Source organism: Phoca vitulina, unplaced genomic scaffold, assembly GCF_004348235.1.
Source record: "Phoca vitulina isolate PV1807 unplaced genomic scaffold, GSC_HSeal_1.0 scaffold3, whole genome shotgun sequence".
Lineage (NCBI taxonomy): Eukaryota > Metazoa > Chordata > Mammalia > Carnivora > Phocidae > Phoca > Phoca vitulina.
In genome coordinates, this window is record NW_022589706.1 from 35494423 (window position 1) to 35520031 (window position 25609).

The window sequence follows — 25609 nt, forward strand, 5'->3', positions numbered from 1 at the left end:
TCCTGGGATGAAGCCCCACATCGGGCTCCCTGCTCAGCAGGAAGCCTGCTTCTCCCTCTCCCACTCCCCCTGCTTGTGTTCCCTCTCTTGCTGGGTCTCTCTTTGTCAAATAAATAAATAAAATCTTTAAAAAAAATAAAAAATTAAAAAAAAAAAATTCTGTGGTTCTAAGAATTGGCTCTGAGAGTATGAGTCCCTAAAGAAATTCATCGTTTCATCTCCCACAGTGCCTACCAAACTGGCTTTCATAAAAATAATAAAGCATTAAATAAAAATTAAATTCAACTGGGGTGCCTGGGTAGCTCAGTCGTTGAGCATCTGCCTTTGGCTCAGGTTGTGATCCCGGGGTCCTGGGATTGAGCCCCGCGTTGGGCTCCCTGCTCCGCGGGAAGCCTGTTTCTCCCTCTTCCACTCCCCCGCTTGTGTTCCCTCTCTCGCTGTGTCTCTCTCTGTCAAATAAATAAAATCTTAAAAAAAAATAAAATAAATAAATTCAACTAATATGCAAACTAAGCATAAATGTAAAGGTTTCCATCATTAAGTGTACGTTGTCTACACACATATTAAGTGTAAAAAAAAAATCAATGCTATTGTATATTATTTGAAAACTCATAAGCATAAAAATGTTAAAATTTATACTGTGTATGTCTACGTATGTATCTGTATATATAATATCTATGTCACAAAGCAAATACTATAATAAACATTCATAAATGCAAAAAAAAAAAAAAAAAGCAAATATTATTCTTGTTACGTTGTCCATAGAGGTATAAAACAATTCACTGTAAAATTATTCTAAAACTCAGAATCAAATTAAACACTTTTAGTTTCATACTTTTTTTTCTCTACCTCATGATATTAATTAGTAAAGAAATTAGCAAAACATAGGCCCTGTACAAACAAAAAAATAACAGCAGATGACTGGGCAATATAAAACTTTCATAATTCAACCATGATTTATAGTACTCCAAAGTTCACCAGTTCGTGGTTCAAATGATCTCCTCTGCTTTTGTCTTAGAAAGAGTAGCTTTTCTCCAAAAAAATTCAATGACATCAAAGTTTCTGCCTATATATATATATATATATATTTTTTTTTTTTTTAACTTTCAATAAATTATTACAGTTTAATTGAAGTGGGGGGAGAAAAAAACCTACATAAAGGACTTTCAATTTTAAATCCCAATAAAACCTTTTATAGGGGTACCTGGGTGGCTCAGTTGGTTAAGTAGTCAACTCTTGATTTTGGTTCAGGTCATGATCTTGGGGTCCTGAGATCAAGCTCCACATGTCTCCATGCTCAGTGCAGAGTCGGCTTGGGAATCTCTCTCTCCCTCTCCCTTTGCCCCTCCCCCTGCTCTCTTACACTCTCTCTCTAAAATAAATAATCTTTTTAAAAAAACCTTTTATAAATAAGAACAACAAAGCCAATCCTTACACCTTTTATAGGATATTATAAAATGCCATGTGATGCAACGAAAGACCCTTTTCTCATGACAATCTGAAAATTATAACACAACTTTCAACTTCTTTCCATTAGATTTACCTAAAATTCCTATTACTTTGAGGTTTGTAATTACTTGGGGAAAAAAAAATAAAAAATTTAACGTAATTAACATAATTTCTGATTTTTAAATGAGGAAAACGTTTACAAATATGTTTTCATTACTAAAAGAATTACGTTTTTTTTTTTTAAAGATTTATGTATTTATTTGGGGGAGAGACAGAGCACGAACGGGAGGGGCAGAGGGAGAGAGAATCTCAAGCAGACTCTGCCCTAAGCACAGAGGCTGACCTCAGAATCCTGAGATCATGACCTGAGCCGAAACCAAGAGTTGGACACTTAACCGACTATACCACCCAGGCACCCCTAAAAGAATAATGTATTTTATTATTTTTAAGATTTTATTTATTTATTTGACAGAGAGAGACACAGCGAGAGAGGGAACACAAGCAGGGGGAGTGGCAGAGGGAGAGGGAGAAGCAGGCTCCCCGCTGAGCAGGGAGCCCGATGCGGGGCTCTATCCCAGGGCCCTGGGATCATGACCTGAGCCGAAGGCAGAAACTTAACGACTGAGCCACCCAGGCGTCCCAAGAATAATGTATTTTAATGAGCAATTCCAAATTTCCAGTTCTGGTTAACATTTCTCACCTTTTCCTGGATTTCTAAATTTAAACTACTACTAACCAAAATCAAACATACCTTGAAAAAGCTTCATGGAGAAGGACTTGAAATGTCCCTTGAAAGAAATAAAAGAAATAGAGAATTTGCACTGGCAGAAGAGAAAGAAATAAGAATGGGTATGATGGGGGTGGTACAAGATACAGGATGGGATTAGCTTCTCTCGAGGTCTTTCATTAAAGAATTGTTAGAGATAACATCCAACGATATTATTGCACCAGTTAATGAGGAGTCTCCACAAGCGACAGGGAGACATGCACTTAACAATGACTAATGGTCAACCCTTAGCTCCCAGGACCTGCACTAAGTGGTACCTTCACACACACCACCACCACCATCCAGGAGCTTACAGACCAGCCAGAAGAGAGACGTGCACGATGACCAGTTTCAGGTGCTTTGACAAAAGTTACCTAAATACATTCAAGCTACGATCAGGTACAAACAAGGGAGACAATCATCAGTTTAAGTGGAAGAGAGGACAGGAAAGACCTCTCCGAGTAAGTGGGTCTCACCAGTGGCCAGAGACTCACTGTATCGACAACCTACAACTCTATGAGCAGCTTTTGGCCTCTCTTTGAGGAGCTGGGTAGCTGTTGATTAAAAACCAAAAACAAAAAACCAACCATTTAAGTAACCTGTTAAGGCTCAAAAAAACATGACTGTAGGCCTGTGAGCCAGAACTTCCCTGTGTGACAAGCTCCGAAGCTGGGTGCTATCCCATACCATCCTAGTTACACAACGGTGCCTGGCTTTATCCCAGAAATGGTTATCTTGAGGACGCCTCCTCCCCATGTTGATGAAAGGAAGTATTGTGTAGGGTAAGGTTTATGCTGATTGACAGGTCCTCTCGCTCTAGAAATTTATAAAAGATAATAAGTAATTTATTCAGATCAAAATCCTCTGTATGGAAAATAACACATTTCAAAGTTAGTAACAAAACAACATTCCAAATGAGTTTGGTCACCATGGATGACCATATAGAACATGCCACAAAGCTTAATCCTTCACATTCCAGTACATCCAGTAACTCTAAAAGGATTGCACACAAAAGTCCAAAAACCCCACCCTACTCTACCAATAGGCTTTATTCTTCACAGCGGTTAAGTCAGTCTAAACAAATTACAAATATAGGAGGGTAGAATTCAGAATTGGTTCACTGTACCCAAAGAAATGGTGCCCTAGAAATCCAAATTAATTAAGTAGCCAATAAGAATAACAATAACAACCACTAATTACTGAGGGCCTACTATGCATAAGGAACTAGGTTAGGTGCTTTACACACATCACTTCATTTTAACCCAAACAAACCTATAATTTCTGTAAATGTTCAACTTTGCAGCTATGGAAACTGACAAAGCTACTAAATGAACTAAGAATACTGCTCATCTGGATTCTTTTATCTTTTAAAAGAATAAGAGGAATAAGCCATTATATGGAATTCTATGCAATAAAGTTCTCAACCTATAATGTAATTATGATTTCAATGTTTTTATATTGATTCTGAACCTCAGAACAAAAGCTAGAGACCTCTCAAAAAAAGATTTAAGCATAGTTAGGTAAACTGTGTGTTAATTATTTCATAAAGAATAAATCTGCCTTATCGAAAGTAAAAAAATGGGGGGGGTGGAAGCCTGCTGTGGTAGGAGCAGCCATTAGGAAGAGAAATCTGGTGTTCCTTAAGACGGCCTGATATAAAGGAGTCATGCTTCTAGCCAACCCGTGCTCCCAGAGCTGCCCTGTAGCTGCCTTGTCCTTCAAGTACAGGAACCATTTGAAATATCAGGAATGGAAGCCAATGTGACCATCCCAATCTGGCAAGACATGCTACATGGGGCTACTTGCAGTTTAGTGAGAAGAACTGGGACCAAGCTGTCCCTGAAAGCCATGTCCCTGGGCACCCTTTGAGACCCTGCCCAACATGTCCGACCTATGTCCCTCCTCTGGAGGACATCGCCTGGATAGCTGCAGATGAAGAGGAGACATATGTCCGGTCAGGAGTGACACACAGCCCCTGAGGCATACCTGGAAGCCGAGCCCTCAGGTTGTCATGCAGCGCAATGCCTCAGTGCTCAACCTGCAGGGGTCCGAGGAGAGGCTCCTGACCTTGAAGACGCCAGCCCTGCCAGTGCCCTAAGCCACACCGCAGAACGGCAAGATGAGCTGCGCCACCTGCACAGCCAGATCGCTACGACAGTGGCAGCTGATACGGCTTTGGGTTCATTAACAACAGACGTCTTATCTCCAGGAAGTTTACATTTCTCTTCTCCCTGACCTTGTTTTAGGATCTTCAACCCACTGTACAACTTCCCTTGTCATTAGTGACATCCCCAAGGAGACCAAGGTAGAGGTCCCTGAGCTCCCATCAGTCCCCCTGCTTTGTTCTGCCAGCCCTTAATGTTGCAAGCCAGAACACAAGGCTCCCTGCGGCTCGTCTGAAGAGGATGACTGTGTCTCTCTGTCCAAGGCCAGCAGCTTTGCAGATATGATGGCGATCCTGAAGGGCTTTCACCAGATGGAACAGAGCCAAGACCTAGCTCTTATAAAAACCTCAGGGGGAAAAAAAAAAAACCCTTAATGACAACAGAGATAAGTAATCTACCTGATAAAGAGTTCCAAGTAATGGTCATAAAGATGCTCACCAAACTGGGGAGAAGAATGGATGAACACAGAACTCCAACAAAGAGATGGAAAATATAGGAAGTACTAAACGGAAATCCCAGAGTTGATGAACACTGTAACTGAAGTGAAAAATACAAGAGAGAGGTTCACCAGCACACTAGATGAAGCAGAAGAAAGGATAAGTAAACTCAAGGACAAGGCAGTAGAACTCCCCCAATCAGAGGAGCAAGTAGAAAAAAAAGAATGGAAAAAAAAAAAAAGTGAAGATAGCTTAAGGGACTTACGGGACATCATCAAATTGACATTCTCATTACAGGGCTCCCAGAAGAAAAGAAAAAAAGGGACAGAAATCTCATTTGAAAAAAGAATGGCTGAAAACCTCCCTAACCTGGGGACAGAAACAGACATCCAGATCCAGGAGGCCCAGAGAGTTCCAAATAAGAACCCAAAGAGACCCTAAAAGCAGCAAGAGAAAAATAACTTGTTTTGTAAAAGGGAACTCCTATAAGACTATCAATACATTTTTCAGCAGACAGTTTGCAGGCCAAAAGAGAGTGACATAATAAATTCAAAATGCTGAAAAGAAGAAAACTTCCAATCAAGCAAAGTTACCATTCAGAATTAGAGATTTCCAGATGAGCAAAAGCCAAAGGTGTTTATCACCACTAAATCACCCTTACAAGAAACATCAAAATGACCTGTTTAAGCTGAAAAGAAAGAGCACTGATCAGTAAAGGAACACATATCAAAGAGTAAATCTCACTGGAAAGATAAATATAATAAAAAATAATAGATTCATCACCTATTATTAACCTTAAAAAGACAAAAGTAGTAAAAATAACTATGAGTACAATAATTAATTAAGGGATACACAAGATAAAAAGATGTAGGTTCTTTCAGCGCATGACCACCCACTGCCACGGGCTGCTTTCTGCCGCTTTGGTGCCTCGTCCAGAGCCAGGGCCTGAGGCTTGGCGTCCTACGGGGTGCAAAGCACCCGGTTTCCCGATGCCTATGGGAACGAGCTCTTTGACAAGGCCAACAAACACCACTTCTTACACAGCCTGGCCCTGTTGGGGGTGCCCCATTTACTGCTAGCCTCTGGAACCACCTTATTCCGCACCAGCTTTTACTACCAGGCTCTGAGTGGAGATCCCAGTGCCCAGACTTTGGCCCCTGTGGGAGGGAGCCTGCTAATCTTGGGCTGGCTTACCTTGGCTCTTTGAGCTTCCTTGCATTTAATCTCTGGGTACTTTTTTGAGAGTTGGAGAAGGGAGAAGATTAAAAGAGAAAGAAAAAAAAAAGATGTAAAATGTGACATCAAAAACGGGGGGGAGGAGTAAAAATGTGGAGCAAATGCGATCAAACTTAAGTTGGCAACTATTTTATCAACTTAAAATAGACTGTTATAGATATAAGTTGTTACAGTTAAGGCTAACCTTAACTACAAAACAAAACATACAGTAAATATACAAAACATAAAGAAAAAGGAATATAAGCATACCACTAAAGAATGTCATCAAACCATAAAGCGAGCAAGAAAAGAAAGGAACAGGGGCGCCTGGGTGGCTCAGTTGGTTAAGCGACTGCCTTCGGCTCAGGTCATGATCCTGGAGTCCCGGGATCGAGTCCCACATCGGGTTCCCTGCTCAGTGGGGAGTCTACTTCTCCCTCTGGCCCTCCCCCTCTCATGCTCTCTCTCTCTCTCTCTCTCAAATAAATAAATTAATTAATTAAAAAAAAAAGAAAAGAAAGGAACAGAGAGGAACTAAAAACAGCCAAAAAACAATGAACAAAATGGCAATAAGTACGTACCTATCAACAACTATACTTTAAATATAAATGGACTAAATACTACAATCAAAAGACAGAGTGGCTAAATGGATTAAAAAACAAAACCTATATGCTGCCCACTAGAGACTTCCTTAGATGTAAGAACACATACAGACTAAAAGTGAAGGGATAGAAGAAGATATTCCAGGGGAACCAGGGTGGTTAAGCATCCGACTATTGATTTCTGTTCAGGTCATGATCTCAGGGTCCTGGGATCAAGCCCCACATCGGGTTCAGAGCTGGGCATGGAGCCTGCTTAAGATTCTCTCTTTCCCTCTCCCTCTCTCACTGCCCCTCCCCTCTTCCCCACACACAAGCACACACTCTCTAAAAAAAAAAAAAAAAAAAGAAAAAAAAAAGGTATTCCATATAAATGGAAACTAAAAGAAAGCTGGGGTAGCTATACTTATATCAGAAAAAACAGACTTCAAAACAAAGATTGGAAGAAGAGAAGAAGAGACAAAGGGCATTATATAATGATAAAGGGGTCAATCCAACAGGAGGATATAACATTTGTAAATACTTATGAACCTAATATAGGAGCATCCAAATATATAAAGCAAACATTAACAAATATGAATGGAGAAATAGCCATACTATAACAGCTTGAATACCCCACTTCCATCAATGGATAGATTATCCACACAGATAATAAGAAAACATCAACCTTAAATGACATGTTAGACCAGACAGACTTAACAGATGTGTGTGTGTGTGTATATATATATACATATATATATAATATATACATACAGAACATCCCATCCAAAAGCAACAGAATATACATTCTCAAGTGCACATGGAACATCCTCTAGAATAGATCATATGGTAAGCCACAAAGCAAGTCTGAATAAAGAGGACTGAAATCCTATCAAGCATCTCTTCTAACCACAGTGAAATGAAACCAGAAATCGATTTTTTTTAAAAAGTTTAAAAAAGAGGGAGAAAGGAGAAATTATATTATGGCCAACAAATCACAGAGATTTGTTGCTTATTTTAAGACTAAATTCAATCTTCTTCTGTTAATGTCTTACTATTAATTTAAAAGTCCTAGAACAACTTTATAAAGGAAAGTGACATTCCTCTGTTTTAGCCAGAGTTCTTAAAATAATCTTTAACCTAAAATGTTTCCCAAAGATGGGTGCTCAGTTTAAACATTGGTGATAATTCAATCAGCTGCAAAATTCAGTTAGCAGTCTCTACATTTATAGGGAAAACCTGACAAAGTATACAAGTATCAATTGCCACAGCTGTGGTTTAAAATGAAACTCTCCCCCACTCCACTTAACTCATCCTTTTTCTCCTAGTCCCTGCTATGCCCCTTTTCCTTTATTCCTGTTTTATGTTGAGACAGTACTTGGTCCCTGGCTCAGTTTAGTGGAGAGTTCAGGGTCATCAGAATAATACCCCTGGAATGCTGCCTCTGAACCAACTTCTCAATTTAGATTATGCTCCTCTTCTTAAGAATCTTGATATACATCCAAATCATAATAAGGCTAGATGTAAATACTAACTGGAAGATTTATTATAATAAAGCAAAAAAGGAAAGAAAAAAATTTTAATCTTTCTAAAAACCTAATACCATGTACAGTGTAATAAATAAAAATAGACATAATTCTACTACCTTTGCTGAGCCTGACGGTTTATCAAGCGAGGTAATGAAGGACACAAACAGTGAATAAGACAGATCTATGACCTTATGGAATCTGAGATTCATCCAGTTCTAGGACCATCCCTCCTCAACTGTCCTACAAGGAGAGTGTTGTAGAAAGTTCCAATATGGCACAAATGGGACTCATTACAAAATAACAATGCTTATCTTTTAATAGATTGGGCTTCTGGATTAAGGTTGTGATTGTATTGGAAGCCGGAATTCTCATGGAGGATTGGAAAGGAGAGAGGAAACAGAAGAGGAGAGTGCAAAGCAAGGAACTGAGTCACTCTCCCACCTCACCAGGTTTTTCACCCTAACTACTAGTTACATAAATCCTATGTGGAATGCAATATTTCACTTATGACAATTTTATTACTTAAGCTTTTCATAAACCTGTCAAACCATGAGCTGCATGAAACATTTTTGTTTTATAGATTCTCGGTTTTAAAAATAAAAACTTTCATCACTCCAAACTAAATGCAATATGATTGAAGATCACACTACCAAATGATGATTTGATTCTTACCTATAACCACCTGCCCCAGTTAAGGTTTCAAAGTAATTTTTTTAAAAAACCATACTGCAGAAACTAAGACTTAATGTCCCAATTTCATCTTAAGCAAGCTCACTAAAAATTTCCATGAAGATATTTTTACCTTAAAATAATACAACCAAAACACTTCTCTTTAGTTACTATTGCTGCAACACCAAAAATGTGAAACGTCACTAGGAAATTTACTTTTAAAATAGGTTTAAAAGGTTTAGTCCCCACTGCATTTCCAATGATAAAAAGAAATCCCATTCAGGATGGAATTATTAAAATTATTATCATCTCCCAATCATTTTATTGCATCAATATGTAAGAAAACAAAAAACAGTCATTTATTTCAAGAGGTGATCCAAAAAGACTAAAACTTACATTAATATCAGAAAAGTGCCATGTAAAACAAATCTATATAAACCCCATTTCCATTATAATTACAGAGAAATGACCTCCGATGAGAAGGTAGCCGTGTATGTAGTGCAGTTACACAATACTAAACTACACTAACAGACAAAGTGACTTAACCTCATTTATAGGAGAAAAGGGAGAGAGGGAGAGGAAAGAAGAAAGAAATAAGAAAGAAGACCTGTAAGAAAAAAAAAAAAAAAAGATGGAACACAGAAAATCATTTTTGCAAGTTTGCAAGCAGTAAATGATAGTACTCTTCCCAAAAGAAACATGCTGGCCGGCCCTGATATATATAAACAAAATCACATATGAGAATCAAGTATACTAGTATTTGTCAACATGCAGACTACTGCATTCAACCTAGCAAGACACCTGATTAAAAAGTTAGCCAAGTAGAAGATTAGTCCACAAGATACCTCAGGTAAAAGAAGAGATTTAGATATACTACACAGTCATGATTTTATTGGCCATTCTCCACCACCACGGAAATCAAATACTGAATGCTCTAAACATGCCATTTCCCTCCCTCCCCACCGGAAGTCATAAGAGCTCTCTGATATTGCCATATAAACATATTTTCGTCAAACTAGTATAGACAGTTTAAGTATTACTTGCTGTTCACTGAATTGTAAAGACCATTTCAAAAGGGAAGTAAGAGTTTCCTATACCTGAAGGTTTAATACGAGATATTTTTTAAATTGTATTTGAGACTTGTCTCTTTTTACAAGAGATTCTGATAAGTGATCTACCACATTGAATGCTCACTAATTTCATACAATTCAACAAATGTCTATTGAGTTATCAGTTACAAAAATAAAAAATACATGCTTCTTTGCACTCCAAATAAATACATGAATATTTCTGATACAACAGACACTGTGACAAATTTTAGAATTGACACATCAAAAAGGGAAATAGAGTATGTGGGTTAAAAGTCAACCTGACTGGGGCGCCTCGGTGGCTCAGATGGTTAAGTGTCTGCCTTCGGCTCAGGTCATGATCCCAGGGTCCTGGGATGTAGCCCCACATCAGGCTCCTGGCTCAGCGTGGAGCCCGCTTCTTCCTCTCCCTCTGCCTCTCCCCCTGCTCATGCTCTCTCTCTCTCTCTCTGTATCTCTGTGTCTGAAATGAATAAATAAAATCTTTAAAAAAAAAAAAAGTCAACCTGACTGAGGAGATTTAAGGAGAACTGGGGAATAGTCAGGATCTGAGGAGAGCCTTTAGGGAAAAGAGAGAGAAGATAGGGTTCCAGAAGCAGAGATGTCATGACAGAAGATGAGCATGAGCTAAAGAAAAGAGGTAGAAACATATCAGTTTGGTTGTCTAAAGGAAAGCAGTCTCACTTGGAAGCTTAAAGAAAATGACAGAGCCTCCAATTTCAGGTGGGCTTTCATTTTTCCACAATGAGGGAGTGTATTAGTCAGGGTTCAGAGACTACAGAGAAACAGAACCAAAAGGATATATAGAGAGATATATATGAGATTTGCTGTGGGAATTAGCTCAAGTGATTATGGAGAAGTCCCATGATGTGCCATCTGCAAACTGGAGAACCATGAAAGCCAGTGGTGTAATTCAGTAGGAGTTCCACGAGGAATTGAGACCCAGAGAGGTCAATGATATAACTCCCATAACTCTCATCTGAGGCCAAAGGTCAGGGTGGGGGTCAGGAGGGCAGGGGGTTGCTCTGTGTGTAAGTCCCAGACTCTAAAGGCCCAAGAATCTAAAGCTCAAATGTCTGAGGGCAGCAGAAGATGGAACTCCCAGCACAAGGAGCTCGAACAAATTCACCCTTTCTCTGCTTTTTTGTTCTGTTTGGATCCTAGGAGGACTGGTGATGCCCACCCACAGCGGTGAGGGTGGATCTTCTTTACTTAGTCTACTGACTTAAATGCTAATCTCTTCTGGAAACACCCTCACAGACACACCCAGAAATCCTGTTTACCAGCTCTCTGCGCATCCTTTAAGCCAGTCAAGTTGACACACAAAATTAACCAACACAGGGAGCTGCCACAAGTTTTTGAGAAAGGAAGTGACATGAACAGACCTGTGATTTCTAAAAGTTACCTTCTGAAGCAGATAGGAAGAAAGATTGAAAGAGCAGGACCAGTTTGTAAAAACCTACTGGACTAGTCAAGAGAGAAATTCCTGAACAAAGCCTATGGGAGGCATGGACAAAGCACTGAAGTAGAACTCAAAGAATTTCACAGCTGAGCGAATGGGAGACCAACACTCTTCACAAATACTACTACAGCCTCCTGACCAACTTGCAAGATCCCCTCCCAAGCATTCCCCCCACCCCAGCCAGAGTGATTGTTTTACAAAGTAAACCATATTGCATCTCAAGGCCCTCCACCCCTCCTCCCTCCATGCCAGTCAAGCGGGCCTTTTCATTTTCTAGAAGTTCAACTTCTTCCCTGCCTCAGGACCCTCATGCACTGCTTTCTATATCTGGAAACTGGCACCTCAGTGTTTTCCACCAGGTGAACCCTAACTGGCCTTCAAATCTCAGTTTAAATGTCTCTCTCTCAAAGAGGCTACCCTCCTAACCCCTCCAATCTAGTCACATGCCCCAACCTTTAAATTCTCTCTTGAAATATGAACCACAAATTTAGACATGGGTTTGTGTTTATATTTGATTAACACCACCCCCCCCCCCATAGACTATTCCCTGAGAGGCAGGACTATGACTATTTGTTCCCTAGTGTCTGTACCCATAGTTGGCACCTGGCAGGGGCTTAATGAACACTTGCTCAATGATAAATACACCACAAAAGATCACTTCAGGTGCTCTACTGGGAAAATGATAATGCCATTACCTAATAAAGGGAACACAGGAACATCAAGTTTGGGGATAAAGTGGAATTCTATCTGGGGAATGTTGAGTTGAAGAAATAGTGGATTAGGTCTGAGCTGTACATGTGGAATCACCAAACAGTGAAGAATAAATGTAACATTGGAAAAGGAGAAGCAAAATAAAGCAAGCAGATCAGAAGAACTTCTACCTAACTGCCAGGAAGAAGAAAACAGACAAAAAGACTGATATTCCTGGGTGCCTGGGTGGCTCAGTTGGTTAAGCGACTGCCTTCGGCTCAGGTCGTGATCCTGGAGTCCCAGGATCGAGTCCCGCATTGGGCTCCCTGCTCAGCAGGGAGTCTGCTTCTCCCTCTGACCCTCTTCCCTCTCATGCTATCTCTCATTCTCTCTCACTCAAATAAATAAATAAAATTAAAAAAAAAAGACTGATATTCCTAATACGTAAAAGGCTTATAAAGTAGAAAATACCAACAAACCTAGAGAAAATGAGGCTTAAAAAAAAAAAAAAAAAGGACAGTTAACAGAAAAAGAAAAGCACATGTGCCCTAACCATATTAAAATATATTCAGCCCAATGTGTACCTCAATGTAAATTTGGTATAATATTATCTTTAAAAATTCATTAACTTAAGTGTCTAAAGATAAAGAAATTTTAAAAGTTAAAAAAAGATATTCAGGGGCGCCTGGGTGGCTCAGTTGGTTAAGTGTCTGCCTTTGGCTCAGGTCATGATTCCAGGGTCCTGGGATCAAGCCCCGCATCGGGCTCCCTGCTCAGCGGGAAGCCTGCTTTTCCCTCTCCCTCTCCCTCTGCTGCCCCCGCTTCTTGTGCTCTCTTGTGCTGTCAAATAAATAAGTAATACCTTAAAAAAAAAAAAAAAAGATACTCAATTTCACTCATAAGGAGATGGAAATTAACAACAAGGCTATTCCATTCAGCAAAAAAACAAAAATCTGACAACATACTCTGATGCTAAGGTTACGTATAGACAAATAGGCACTCTCACACATTACTGATGGGAACAGAGAGAGAGAGAGACATGAGGATAAACCCAGCAATATCTAGTAAGACTGCATACTCATTTACCCCTTGACCCTGCAATTCCACATCTAGGAATCTGTCGCAAATATACAATGGCAAAATATAAAAAGACGTGTATATGCACAAGGCCATTTATAGCAGTACTATGAACAAGAAATTAGAAACAATTCAAATGCCCACCAATTAGGAACTGGCTAAATGAACTATGGTCTATTCACTCAATGTAGCTATAAAAGGAATAAGTAATTTACTACTAAGAAGGGATCTCCAGGAGCTATTAAGTGAAAAAAGTAAGGCATACAGCATTCTATGTGAGAAAGGAAGAATATTAATATATATTTTGCTTATATTTAAAAAAAAAAAAAAAAAAAAAACCAGAACGGAAGAACAAGTTTTTAGAATGCAATTACTTAGAAGGGAAAATAGAGAAACCAGAGATGGAAATCGGACTCCTTTGAATAAATCTTGTTTTGCAGATTTGACTTTGGAAACATGAAGCTGTTATACAGGATTATAAAACAAAATTACATTTTAGAACAATTACTAAGTATCAAAATTAAAATATATGAACTTAAATGTATATCCAGTTGGTGGCATAGCTGTACAGAGAACAATTATTAAGACCCACTTAAACAGTATGGTAGACAGCCTCTGAGAGGGGCCCCAAGACCCCCCCACTTCCTGGTATTCACACCCTTAGGTAATTACCTCCTCTTTAATAGGGACTGTATTTAGAGACTTGTTTCTAAGAATAGAATGCAGCAGAACACCCATGTTCACAGCAGCATTTATTCACAATAGCCAAAAGGAGGAAACAAATGTCCATCAATAAATGCATGGATAAATAAAACACGGTATATACATACAATGGAATATTATTCAGCCTAAAAGAAGGAATGAAATTCTGACACGTGCACACAGATGAAACCTTGAAGACATTCTGCTAAGGTGAAATAAGTCACGAAAGGACCAATACCATATGATTCTAATTACAAAGGACCCAGAGTAGTCAAATTCAGAGACAGAAAGTAGAATAGTGGTTGCCAGGGGCTGAGGCAAAAGGGAGATGGGGAGTTAGTAATACTTAATGGGTGTAGAGTTGTGGTTTGGAAAGACAGAAAAAGTTCTGGAGATGGATGGTGGTGGTGATTATACAACAATGTGCATGTACTTAATGCAAACGAACTACACACTCAAAAATGGTTAACATGGTATATTTCATGTTATATATTCTATTATATACATATATTTTTTAACACAACAAATTTTTTTTTAAAAGAATGCAGAATATGTGATGGGCTGTCACTCTAAGAACAGATTTTGAAAAGGCCATGGCTTCCATTTTGGACACCCTTTCTCCTTTGCTCCAACCTAACAACCAGCTGCCGTGTTGTTAAGTGCCCTGGGGAGAAGCCCAAGGAACTTGTTTCTGGCCAACAGCTAGAAAGGATTTGAGACCTGCCAATAATCACCTGACTGTGCTTGAAAGCACCCCCAAGGGCTCCTTTGTGCCCCCTCCAACTGAGTCTTGGGATGAATGCAGCCCCAGCTGACACTGAGATTGCAGCTTTATGAGAGACCCTGAGCTAGAGGCACCCAGTTATGCTGCACCCTACAGAAAATGACCCACAGCAACTGAGATAAGGTTTGCTGTGCTAAGCCACTAAGTTTTGGGGTGATTTGTTACACAGCAATAGATAACTAATACACACAGTACTTTGACTAAACATTCCTAAGGGAATGTGCCCCATATCAAAAAAGAATTACAAATTCCATTGCTGGGTACATATCCAAGAAAAAAAGCACCTATGTCCACCAAAAGACATGTACAAGAATGTTCACAGCAACTTTATTCATAATTATCCCAAACTAAAGCAACTCAAATATCCACAACTGGAGAACAGATAGATTGTGGCATTTCACACAAATGGAATACTACACAGCTATGAAAAAGACAAACTACTATTTCATACAACATTGGTAAATCTCACAGACAAAATGTTGAGCAAAAGAAGACAGAAAGTTTTAACACTGGTACTGCTATTCTAAGACTTCTGTGTGTATAACATACAGAGGTACTCAAAATGAGGAATTATGAAATGTTCTAATTATATTATTCCTGGTGTCACTGGGAACCAGGATTCTTAGCTGAGAAAGATAGATATAAAATAAAAAAAGATTGAGCAAAACTCTTATAGAGCTGAAACAGAATTGGAAGTATCAGTAGGAACTCATGAGGTTCTCTATCTTAAAAAAAAATTCTCCCCTAATTTTGACTACTGAAAATACCTAGAAACAATGATCAATCCATTAGAAATGAGAACCCCTAGAGCCCAGAGTATAGTCTTAAAATCCTATTCCCCAGTAAAGGAATCGGGGTCCCTCGGGTCCAGGGATACCAGGCATAGGGAGGAAATGTACATGATGTACCTGGAACTCCTTGTCATACCAGATAATCAAGAAGCTATCAAAAACTACTAGAGCCATGTCAAAATAACTCAGTAAGCAACTTTAAAAGGCTCCGACTGACCAAAGTTTAAATAATTTAAGCATCAATAAAAATAATCCATTACGTTTAAATCTAAGAGTCCTTAATGAGTCTAGGGGAGAAGGGGCAACCCTAACTGATCACTACTGCAGAAGGCTGATATAAACAACTCATTGTTTTGAAACTGGTAGGCCAGGGGAAACTATCAAGCTTTTCTCCAACCGTTCCTATACAAACTATACAAGTAGGTAACAAATAGTATATGAGGAACAGTTTCTCTTTATAGAAGATTTCACATGATAAATGAACAGTAAAGCTATAGTATTAACACATCACTATCTTGCAACCCCTAATTATTTAATAGACCTAAAGCAGGGAGTCCATCACCTGTTTTTGTAAATAAAGTTTTATTAAAACACAGCTACACTCATTCATTTACATTTTGTCTATGGCTGCTTTCCCATTTCAAGGACAAAGTTAGTAGTTGCATCAGAGGAAACCAGATGGCCCACAATGGGTAAAATACACACTATCAGGCCCCTTACAGCGAAAGTTTGCCATCCCCTGATCTAAAGCATTGAGCACAAATGTCAACTAATCAACATTAAAAGAGGGAGAACTAAAAGCTGTGTGCACCAGACACTTGCCAAAACACACAGACTTGCCAAAAGAAAGTGAACCTGAATCTGAGTAAGTCTCTAGATCCAACTACCAACTAACAAGAAATACAAAGGACAGAGGAGTATGTTCAATCACTTCACAGGAATGTAATCAGGAGCATCCACATCTATGGGACAAAGACCCAATTTGTCAACAAATAAATTTTAAGGACAAGGACAACCTTAGGAGAAAAATTAAAATTGCAATGAAGGGAGGGCTTATCTAGATGCTGATTCAATCAAGTCAACTGCTTTAAAAATCTATAAAAGAATCAAAATTACCACCAACTGGATATTTTATTACATTGGGATTGTTGCTGTTTTTTAAAGGTGATAATGGTATTATAGTTGTATTTTTTTTTTTTTTAAGATTTTATTTATTTGACAGAGAGAGACACGGCGAGAGCAGGAACACAAGCAGGGGGAGTGGGAGAGGGAGAAGCAGGCCTCCCGGCAAGCAAGGAACCCAATGCGGGGCTCGATCCCAGGACCCTGGGATCATGACCTGAGCCGAAGGCAGACGCTTAACGACTGAGCCACCCAGGCGCCCCTTGTAGTTGTATTTTTTAAAAGAAGATCTGCTACTTTAAGAATACATACTGAAATAAAAATAAATTATATGACGTCTAGGATATGCTTTAAAATGATACAGGAGTGGGAGAGAAGTCGGTGGGAGATAGACAAACAATTTGGCAATGATTTGATAATTATTAAACCTGAGTGATGAATACAAGGGGGTTCATTACAATAGTCTGTTTATTTTTATATAAATTTTAAATTTTCCATAATAAAAATTAAAAATAAAGCAAACATTTCTTATTCAGACACCGAAAAAAATCTGAAGTAAAAAGAAGAATAGGTCAGAGAAGTGTGTTAGATCACCCCAAAAAGCAACTGGACTGTGACAAGGTATGGATCTTTCAAAGGAATGATAAGAAGCCAACTTTGAAAAGAACCAGTTCAGGGATCAAGTAAATGATTGCTGAGTAGATCCAAACTTAGTCATGTGTCCTTTTCCAACTATATCAAGCATCTAGAACTAGGGGGGAAAGGATATATATGGCAAAGGAACTTAGGTTTGAGATTTGGTAAGGCAGTTACTCAGAATTTTTAAAAGGCAAGAGAATATAAGATGCAAGAATGATCATGGAGTTTGGGTAAGAGGAAAGCTAATGAGGCTAGGAAATAGCTCACTTGGTTAGAAAAACAAAAAAATGCCAAGAAACTGCAAGTCATAATAAAGACTAAGAACAGATTTGAGAAGTGGGATGTGACAGAGGGTAATGATCATGACAGGAAACTTTCCAAAACCTCAGAAACAGAAGTGTTCCAGGTGATGGGGAAGCCTAAGGTAAGAAGGGGTGGGGTGTGAGCAGTATGTAGAATTTTGACGCTCCAGTCCCAGTGAACTAATGCTGGTTAACTAACTGGTTTCAACTACCTGCCAAAGAATCACACCCTTCTCCCAAGCTTATTTCAAAAGGTTATCTGTATGTGTAAGGGGCCCAGGACCGGAAGCTCTGGTCTAAGATGTAGTGATCCTGGAAAATTAGTAAGGTGAAAATGATGGAGGCTAGGCAGACAAAGAAGCGTGATGAGAGCCACCAACATGATACAAGAGACAGAAAGGGAGTATCGGAGTCAAATAATGGAAAATTCCAGAGGTCAAGAGAAGAATAAAAATGTGGAGAGAAATAAAAGACATCAAAACAAAACGATTAATTGAAAAATGTTCGGTTAGTGGAAGCCTTATTGGAACTCCGTAATTCAAAGAATATAGTCTAAAAATCTATCAAAGGGGTTACAGAAGAAAGGTATCCTCAAAAAACCAACAATCTACCAATTTGTTCATTACAATCATAAAAGTGTTAGATGTATGAAAGCACCAAAACACCTTATAAATCATTTAGTTTAATTCACTCATTTCATAGATGAGAAAACTGAGCTCTACTAAGGCTAATTAACTTGCGCTCAAAAACACAATGCAATTAATGATTATAACTAGGGCTAAAATGTACCCCATTCTGCACTCAACCTCCCTACCTGGCATCCTCACCTAACACCATGGTTCCATTTGGTGACTTACTTCTCTACAGTGCTAAATGTCATTATATATTTCCATGCATCAAGAGCAGGCATTTGGTAAATATTTGTTGACTAACACTCAAAATAAGCCTACTTCAATAATTTTCTTTTAAACGTCTCCTATAACAACAACTGGTTCTGCTCAATTTTATGCCTCTGCCCCACCCCACCCCCACCCAGCCAAAAATGTATTGAGTAAATCTCAGGGATGTTCAAAAAACATGTTGGCTAACTAGCATCTATGCTTCCAAAAACTGTTAGAATATGAAAAGGCACACATAGTGCCAGGCTAAAAAAAGAAGAGTTGGCATCACACACCTCTCTTATCATCTCCATAAATATGTAACTACATAATGTACATCAATAGGAATTAAGACAACGTTCTTGACCCAGTGGACTCAACGTACCTAAATAGATAGGAAAAGACAGTAACGGGATGAACTACCCAACCTTCCGATAAGGGATTAATGGAGTACATATAGAGTACATAATGTATACACACAGTTGTTTATATATTTTTATATTCCTTATAAATATCAGATATTATACTGGACCTAGAATCTCACATGGAAAGAATGTTTTGAAGCCTCCAAAAATCTGATGTTGCTATTTTTAGATGTGATTTTTAAAAATTAGCAAAAAAAAAAAAAAATGCAGGTATTACTCATCTGTGAGAAGAGAAGGCACAATAAAGGGGAAGGCAATCCCCCCCCCCAAAAAAAATTGTTTTCACAAATTTCTATTATTCTGTTAAAAAGTACATATCCTTGGAGTGCCCGGGTGGCTCAGTCCGTTTAGTGTCTGGCTCTTGGTTTCAGCTCAGGTCATGATCTCAGGGCCCGGGGATGGAGTCCCGAGTCAGGCTCAGTGCTCAGCGGGGAGTCCCCTTGTCCCTCTCCCTCTGCCCCTCCTCCCCCTCGTGCTCTGTCTCTCTCTCAAATAAATAAAATCTTTTTTTAAAAAAATAAATAGAAAAGGGGGCGCCTGGGTGGCTCAGTCGTTAAGCGTCTGCCTTCGGCTCAGGTCATGATCCCAGGGTCCTGGGATCAAGCCCCGCATCGGGCTCCCTGCTCTGCAGGAAGCCTGCTTCTCCCTCTCCCACTCCCCCTGCTTGTGTTCCCTCTCTCGTTATGTCTCTCTCTGTCAAATAAATAAATAAAATCTTTAAAAAAATAAATACATAAATAAAATAAATAAATAAATAGAAAAAATAAAACGTACATATCCTTACCACTTAGAACAGGTTGTTGAGGCACAGAGTTTGTAGAAAAGACACCAATTTGGGAAAGGATCCATCTAGAAGCTTTTTCAGTGTGGAGCTTGTACTTTATAGGCACACGAGTGGGCTCGCTGGTGCAAAGCAGTAGTGATTCACCATGTACAAAGCAGAATATGGGATGTTAAAGGCTGGAAGACAAAAAATGAGAGAAAAGAAAGAAATATGGTTGGTTATTAGTAATACCCATGTTTAAAACAGAAGTTGTAACATTTTAGCAGTTTTCATAGAATATCATTATTGAAATTAGTTTTTATCATTGAGAATCTAGACAAGAAGAACTTTCTTGTATAAAAATCTCAACTACAAAGGGAAAGACTATCTGGAGAGAGAAAACAAAATGAGAATTAGTCTTTTGAAGGATCTAAAGATTTTTTTTGCCACCCACAACATCTTTCTCAAATGTATTATAAATTTCCTTACCATCTAAACATAATTAACTGTTCCTTAATGACACAAGAGCAATCATCATAAGAGTGCTTCCCTAGTACTTGAGGACATACACCTTATGGGACTTGGGGTAATAACCCTAGAACTGCCTTTATTTCAAAAGGTACACCCCAAAGTACCCTAAGAAATAAGCACGTTCTGTTGCTGGTGATAATGTCAATATCTACAAAATTAAGAATGACTTTATCCTTTGACCCAACAATCCTATTTCTGGGACATTCTCCTACAGATATACTTGTACACTCACAAAATCAAGCGTACAGCAGGACTGTTGTGGGATTATTTGTAAAAGTGAAATACAGGAAACAACCGGTTACACATGACCCAGCAATCCACTCCTGGTTATATACCAAGAGAAATAATAAGATATATACATGCAAAAATATGTATATAAATGTTCATAGTAGGGTTATTTGTAATAACCAAAAGGCAGAAACAATACAAATGTCATCAACTGATGAATGAATAAAATGTGGTATATCCCATCCAATGGAATATTTCTGCCTCAAACAAAAATGAAGTACTGATACATGCTACAAAATAGATGAATCTTAAAAACATTATGCTAAGTAAAAGAAACTAATCACAAAAGGCCACAAAGGCCGCATATTACATGATACTATTTATATGAAGTGCCTAGAATAGACAAATCTACATACAGAGAAAATAGACTAGTGGTTGACTAGGGCGGGGTGGGGGGAGAGGAGGAATGACTGCTAATCGGTACAGTGTTTCTTTTGGGGATGCTGAAGATGTTCTAAAATCAACTGTGGTGATGGCTGCACAATTTTGTGAATATTGTACACTTCGGTGATTTGCATGGTATGTGAATTATATCTTAATGAAGCTTCTATATTAAAAAAATATATATGTAGTCTGTAGCTTCTTCACCACTAACCAGTATTTCCCATATTATTCCTTATTACCTTCCAACACTATATAATGGGAAAGGCACTGGATTCAAGATAAAACATGACTCTTGCTAATCTTAAACCATAAATGAACCAGAACTTTCAAGTTTCAATTTCCTCTTGGGGGAGGCAGGGAATCCTCTGTGTTACACTGTCTTATTTTTTCCCTAACAATTGAGCTGCATGCTTACCAAGAGTAAACTATATCTGCCCCAAAATCTGTTTATGCCAATTGTATTTGCAATAATTATGTAACTTAAATATTACATCAAAAATATGAGTGCAAAGAAAATGCTGGGTCTCTGAAAATTAAGCTGTATGATTAAGTTCCTTAAAAAATATCCTAAAGAGAAGGCCTGAGTTATACAAATGATTGATGATGTATAAGCATTTTATACTTTTCAATTATGAAATATTTAAGGTATGTATCTTTCTAATGATTCCTCACTTTAAACAAATTTTCTGTGTAACCAACCCAACTACCGGTTGATTATACAACCAATATTGTATAAGAGAGAAAGTCTACTCTATACAAGTAGTTTGTATAAAAAACTGACAAAGTACACCACTATTCCTACCAATCTATCTCATGCTCTAAAGAGTGATGGTTGACCCTACTGAGTTCTGTCTTAGAGACGCTGAAACTTTTCTACTCTTTAAGCTCCCAGGCCCACCACAGTCTTGAACTCTACAGATAACTTGTCTCTTAAACTAAAAGAGGATGCCCAATGTAAACTCTTCAAATTCAATTCAAGGGTGCTGAAATCCCTCTTCCTATGCTCTTAGGTTCTCCAAATCCTCCCTTTTCAGAGTTACACTTACATCTGATCTATATATTCAGATGACCATTAAGCAAAAAAAAAATTTTCTCACTTACATTCATGCACCATAGACTCCTCTTGATTTCCTCCTAGCACACATTTGTGCCTCTTCTTTCTCACCTATCAACTTATCCTCGATTTCCAATCACTTGCACTCTGACTCCAATACTAAATACTAAAATACTCTTCCTAATGACTTCAAAAGAATTCTAAGTGCCCATTCTAACTTGCATCTGACCTCCCCTCTTACTACTCCAATGCACCTCAGCGATTGCTGCCAAATGCACAACTGTGATCACAAAATTCTCTGGCTTGGTAATATACAGTGGTACTCCTAATTCCTACAGAATAAAGTCCAGAAATTTATTAGCCTCACAGTCAAGATCCTAATGGCAGAAAGTCAACTGCTAGCACATCCCCCTAATATTCTCTAGACTACAGTCAGGCTGAACTCTGCTCCATGCAAACATATCCCATTCCTACACCCACATTCTTTTTCCATCTAGAATGTCCACTCTTTGTTTCGATGCACTGAAATTCCTCTAAAATCATTTCTAAAGTAGAAAATCACTTATCCAACTCGAGCATTGGATTTCTCAACCGTCACACCTTCAAGGACTATTTTATAAAGATCATAAAGTGCTACAACTATAATAAGTATTATTAAGTATAAACTAAGAGCCAGCATATATCACTCAACAAATGTGGTTACTGTTATTCACTCAACAGAGTAAGTGCTCTATAAATATTTTTCAAATTGAAAATTTGAAAAAATTGTATTTTCCAGCCACACTACACTCTTTGCCCTAAAAACAATAGTTCAAGGTTTGATACCTCTGAAAGTTAAGATGATGAAAATTTCTGATAATCAATAGTTTTCAATGGATGGGAATCTCATACAGATTCATGGTGTAAGAACAGTAACCCACTACTTCATTATTTAGTCAAGAGCAACTTGATTCATAATCATTTCACAGTATATGTTAAGTCATTATGCTGCATGCCTTAAACTTAGTGTTGTATGTCAATTATATCTCAATAAAAAGTGGGGGAGACAACTTGATTCAGTAATATCTACCAAAAATACGAAAGGCAAGGCATACAAAAACAGTAGTTTCATCATTTATGTTTTTTTAAAAAATCGTGTGAAATACACCTAACATATAATGTACCATCTTAACCATTTTTAAGTGTGCAGTTCAGTAACATTAACGTACATCCACACTGTTACACAAACATCACCACCATTCATCCATCTCCAGAACTCTTTCCATCTTGCAAAATTTAAACTCTGTGACCATTAAACACTAACTCCCCATTCCCTCTCCCCAGCCCCTGGTTACAAGCATTCTACTTTCTCTGTCTAGGAGTCTACTCTGGGGACCTCACTGGAGCGGGATCACACAGGATTTGTCCTTTGTGACTGGCTTATTTCACTAAGCATGATATCCTCAAGGTTCATTCATCTTATCATTTACCTTTTCAACAAGAACTTCAAAACCACACAAAGGACATGGTTTAAACACATTCTAGTTTAAACTCATGGTTTACACATTCTCTGTACCCTGGAGATTTAGAGGACTCAAACTACAAAAAGAAAGGGAAAAGGAAAACACATAGTGGATAATCTGGTATGATACCAGGCATTCTGCTAGGTGCATTTCGCAGACAATTAAGTCCACACGACCCTGAGGAGGTAGGGTTATTATTATTCCCAATTGGTAAAAGAAAAAGAAGGCTCAGGAGACCACGCAGTATTAGATAGGCCTCCTATGTTACTTTCCTATTTCCACTTTGTTTTTATCATAGAAGTTATCACTATCTGACATATATCCATATATACATTTATCTCCTTATGTGCAAATTATATGTAGACCAAATAAAGTTGGAAATCACCACACTAGCGCAAGGGCCATAGTTATATAACAAAGTTGTGTCTATTATACAACATAGTTTAAAATCTAAACATCTTACAATCTCTGGCTTTTCTGAGATGCTTTTCCACAGGTACATTTCTTAGATACTCAGAATTTGGGAGACCTTATTGCTGCTAAAGATACATTTAGAGATATTTCTGCCCAGCAGGGATGGGAGGTGGGAGGCGGGGGAGGGCCGGGGTAGAGGATAAAATTCCAACTGAGAAGTCCAAGGAGGCTTGTCCTCAATGACCCCAAATTTAGTATAACATCCCTATGTTCTATAAATTTGGTTGTTTCTATCAAACTTTACCTGAGGACTCTTCTACGAAGCATGAGTTTACAATAGAAGGGGAGATACAAGGTTATGATGTATGGTCTACTTATACCTTAAATATAGTCTCACTATAATATTAGCTATAGTTACAGTAATTTGATTTCCTTCTTCTGCTTCAGAATGAAAGTAAATATTCCTACCATCCTGTATTGCTATATTTTCTCCCTCAAATTAGCTAAAACTTTTATTTCAAGAAATTAAGAATTAAATACCTAACATTTAAGCTGCTTAAACTATATTTTTTCATAATTTAAATTATAGCAAATAACTCCACAATTAGAAGAATTTAAAATGTTATGAAGCAAAATCTGATTGTTTAAGGGCTCTCTAAATAAATTCTTACTTGTAACAAAGCCTACAATTCCCATTAACTTATTGTTTTCATAAAATAATTTCTTTTGCGCACAGTATGAAAAATGTTACTCATAAAAGAAGTACTGTGTTCACAAAATAATTTTATCTTCATTGATGTAATACGAAGTCAGTGGTTTCCTTTTTGTGGTAAACAATGGGTCTTAGGAAACACATTCCCCGCTAAATGTCTTTTACATTTTTTTATACACAATTGGTTCAACTTCCTAATAATCACTATTTACCAGAAATGTGAAAGATAAAAATCTGTCAAGATACACAATAAGATTAAGCAAGCCAAAAGAGAAAAATAAAATTATAAAGTTTCCCTAAAGAGGGTGGGGTAGAGAAAACTCAACCTAACACCAACAATCTCCAAGCCATTTTTAAAACAGAATACTGGTTTCAAGCTGACAAAAATCCACATCTTTTTTCTCCCTTCCCAAAGGACCATGCCCATCAGCATACAAACATTCTGTAATGATCCCCACCTTAAGGGAAGGACAAAAAGAGCCCTCCGATGACATTGTGATTTATAATAAGAAATATACATTTGGTCTTTGTCCCATTTCTGGCACAGAACTCCCAAAACCCTTACAATTTCCTAAGTGATGACAGCCTTAAAGGTGTCTTTTGTTGTTAATGAGGTGACTTTTTGGGCCACACCCAAGGATCAGAACTAGTTGCCAGGTGAACCAACCTGTGATTAGAGGGTTGGAACTTTCAGTGTCACCCCAGCCCCTCACGTGGTGTCAGCGGGGAGGCTGGAGGTTGAATCAATCGCCAATGGCCAAAGACACAATCATCATGCCGGTGTAATGAAACCTCCATAAAAACACAAAAGGACGGAGGCTGGAGAGCTTCCGTGTTGCATATGCGCAGATGTGGGGAAAGTGGCACACTCAAGGGCATGAAAGCTCCTCACCCTTTCCCCATACCTTGCCCTATGCATCTCTTCCATCTGGCTGTCGCCCAGTTTTATAATAAATTAGTAACCTAGTAAGTAAAATGTTTCTTCAAGTTCTGTGAGCCACTCCAGCAAATGAATTGAACCTGAGGAGGAATTTGCTGGAACCTCTAATCTATAGCCAATAGGTCCAGGAGCACAGGTTGACATGCTGGACTGGTGTCTGAAGTGTGACTTTGGGGGTTGGGGGTAGAGGGGAGTGGAGATGGGTCTTATAGGACTCAGCCCTTAAATTGTACGATCTGATGATATCTCCAGG

The 25609-nt window shown here is 38.4% G+C and overlaps 1 protein-coding gene and 2 pseudogenes across 3 annotated transcripts in view; 2 read left to right on the plus strand and 1 right to left on the minus strand.

Moving 5' to 3' along the window:
• The window catches only part of FRYL (FRY like transcription coactivator), a 254467-nt gene that overhangs the window by 197949 nt on the left and 30909 nt on the right, over nucleotides 1–25609 (minus strand). For all 3 annotated transcript variants that reach the window (XM_032400333.1, XM_032400332.1, XM_032400322.1), the window contains exon 2: nucleotides 19553–19728. The gene's annotated coding sequence lies outside the window, so the exon portion shown is untranslated. The remainder of the gene's footprint in view (nucleotides 1–19552; nucleotides 19729–25609) is intronic.
• Nucleotides 3145–4757, plus strand: LOC116628975 (annotated as a pseudogene).
• Nucleotides 4905–6292, plus strand: LOC116628986 (annotated as a pseudogene).